The 2,980-nt window shown below is 38.0% G+C and overlaps 1 long non-coding RNA gene across 1 annotated transcript; it reads left to right on the top strand.

The window, feature by feature from the left end:
- Positions 1-380: 380 nt before the first annotated feature.
- Positions 381-1,063, top strand: LOC112877315. Its single transcript, XR_003225467.1, has 3 exons — positions 381-413; positions 540-652; positions 894-1,063. It is a non-coding gene; the product is annotated as an uncharacterized LOC112877315 (long non-coding RNA).
- The last annotated feature ends 1,917 nt before the right edge of the window (positions 1,064-2,980 follow it).

Here is a 2,980-nt window from a genome sequence, read left to right as displayed (position 1 = left end):
ATTTCTTAATTGTTGCTTACAATTTCCATCAGGCTGATGGGACGGACTTGCAGCCATCGATCAGGTGAGGGCAATGCTAAGATCAATGAATGACGGGGAGACCAGCATCTCCTTCAGCTACTGCATATGCACTTATGCAAACTGGTGACAAGAAATGTTTTGAATATATTGATAGAATAGTCAAAAAGTTCAACGGAGGAGGTAAATGGTTCATGACAGAGCATAGATGACTGTTCACAAGATTAGATAGTATTTTGTGTCTCATCTCAAATTGTTTATCATCACCATTTCAGTCCCCAATGTTTATCCAGTCGATCTTTTGAGCACATCTGGGTGGTTGATCGATTAGAGCGACTCGTGATCTCCCTTTACTTTCAACGTGAGATTAAACAATGCATGGACTATGTGAACAGGTTTTGCTTCTGCGATACCTTTTTTCAGTACTATTTGTTTCCATTTGAGCATATATCATGGAAACACTGAGCTTCAGTGAGCACCTTATGTTGAATTTCTAGGCTTATCTCCTCATCATTTTGTAGGCACTGGACTAAAGAAGGGATTTGCTGGGCTAGGAACTCTAATTTAAAAGATGTGGATGACACGGCTATGGCTTTTCGACTACTACGGCTACATGGATGCAATGTCTCCCCAAGTACAAAAATCATTCCCTTAAATTAAAACATCTCCATGATCTATATATTTAGTTTAGTGCAAACCCAAATAGGCTAATCATCAAATAAATAACAAATTTCCTATGCACCAACCAATGCTCAGCTAACTAGTGAAATAATGCACTATATATGTTGCAATATTTCACTCTATTCCCAACACTCTACAAACTTCATCAAGTTGTTACGTCTCAGACATAAATGTTAATTATGTGTTCTCTGTAGGTGTGTTTAAGAATTTTGAGAAGGATGGAGAGTTCTTTTGTTTCGTGGGGCAATCAACCCAAGCTGTCACTGGGATGTATAACCTCAACAGAGCCTCTCAGATAGGGTTTCAAGAGGAGGATATATTGCACCGTGCTAGGATTTTCTCATATGAGTTTCTTAGACAAAGAGAAGCCAAGGCATGCTCCATGATAAATGGATCATTGCGAAGGATCTAGCTGGCGAGGTTATTTAACTCATTCTATCATTCGATGATCATAGACTTATTGAAAGTTTAATAGAGTTAAAAGTTAATTAGTGTTTTATGCTTTCATTGAGGTTTATGCCTTGTCTTCATCTTTTCATGTTATTGTATATGTAATACACACAACATACTAGAACAATTTCAGGTATTAGTAGTACATTCATGTTAAAAGCAACATACGGAATATTTGAAATTCTAGAAATAACTAAAATGAGATACTATACTGCAAACATATTAGGAATGTCTGTATGATCCTTTTTGAACTGGATTTATTAGTAAATCACAACTATATAAACTAAGAAATATTATTTTAGCTAAATATGTTAATAAAAATAATCAAATCAAGCCAAGTAAGATAAAAAAGGATGATGGCATACATAAGGATCAAAGTTACACCTTTTTTCCCTAAACAATGCAGTTAAAGTTGCATAAGCTAGTGCATAGCATTTGCCCGTGCTATCATGTATGTGTCAACTAGAAGACCATGGTGGTGCCCTGTTATACCTCTATAATATGTTTATACTGATCTATAGGTACAATATACGTTAGACTGGAGGGTTTCCAGTATTTTCGTCGGCTCTAAAAGCCGACGAAACTGACGCTTATTTTCGTCGGTGTCAAAGCCGACGAAACAAACTCCGTTTATTTTCGTCGGCTAGCTCAGCCAACGAAAATATGTGTTTATTTTCGTCGGCTTGCGTGGCCGACAAAAATAATCGTATTTTCGTCGGTTGCCGACGAAAATCCATTCATTTTCGTCGATTTTATTCCGTCAGCCTATTTTCATCAGCCGACCGACGAATATATGTATTTTCGACGGCTTTTGGGCTATTTTCGTTGGTTTATGGCCAACAAAATTAAGCTGTTTTCTTGTAGTGTACAGCACCCCGATCTCCAACGTGAGGCAATAGAGAATCTTACTATGATATTTTTTAGCACCCTAAGATTCATACGCTTGAGCAGCCCATAGGGTGGCATGCTTATATCAATATTTTTGCTTATGTTTAACAGAAAATTGTTGAGGAGAGATAAGAGGATGTTTGCTCATGTTTTCTAACACACATGCCATTGCTTGAAGTCCATGACATTGCCGTGTGAGCCAATATTAATTTTACAGGATACAATATATATAGTTGATCAATTGGACATGTAATATTACGCTATTCCTAGATAATGTATATATTTTCTTTAAAGATACTGTTGACTCTAACGTTGGAGACGCTATTATTCGAAATGTAAGACGTTTATGACCACCGAAGTTTCCAACATGACTTTGACTCGCAGCTTTTTGGATAGCATATCATTTCATATACGTAATGTTGTGAAAGTAGTTTCTTTGGTGAATCAAGCAAAGCGAAGCATGTGGTATCATTCTTTATAATTTACTATGCATATATTGATGAGCCAAGTGTCAGACTCGTCCTCACGGAACTGTGCATATAGCGTACTTTTTCTAGGATAAGGGATGGGATATGGCTCACGCCCTACATCTGTTGTAACTGCTCGTAGTGTTTGAGTAGTATGACTACTCATACGGTAGTTGAACTGGTCGTTACACGGTAGGAAACTATTCGAAAAGTACTCGGGTAAGACTTCTGGATCTGTACCCGACTATAATTTTCACGTAATTCTATCCCCCAGACTATATAAGGATGGATAGGGACCCTCTTCAAACAGGATATTACCTGATCACAACCTAAGGAAATACAAACCACACAGGACGTAGGGTATTACGCTCTCGGCGGTCCGAACCTGTCTAAACCTTGTGTTCCTTGCACCTTTGAGTTCCTGATCTCGGTGACACCTTATCTACAAACTCACCATCTCGGGGGTATCCCCGGTG

The sequence above is a fragment of the Panicum hallii genome, chromosome 1 (genome assembly GCF_002211085.1).
Source record: "Panicum hallii strain FIL2 chromosome 1, PHallii_v3.1, whole genome shotgun sequence".
NCBI classification, from domain to species: Eukaryota; Viridiplantae; Streptophyta; class Magnoliopsida; order Poales; family Poaceae; genus Panicum; species Panicum hallii.
This window is presented reverse-complemented; position numbering and strand designations above follow the sequence as displayed.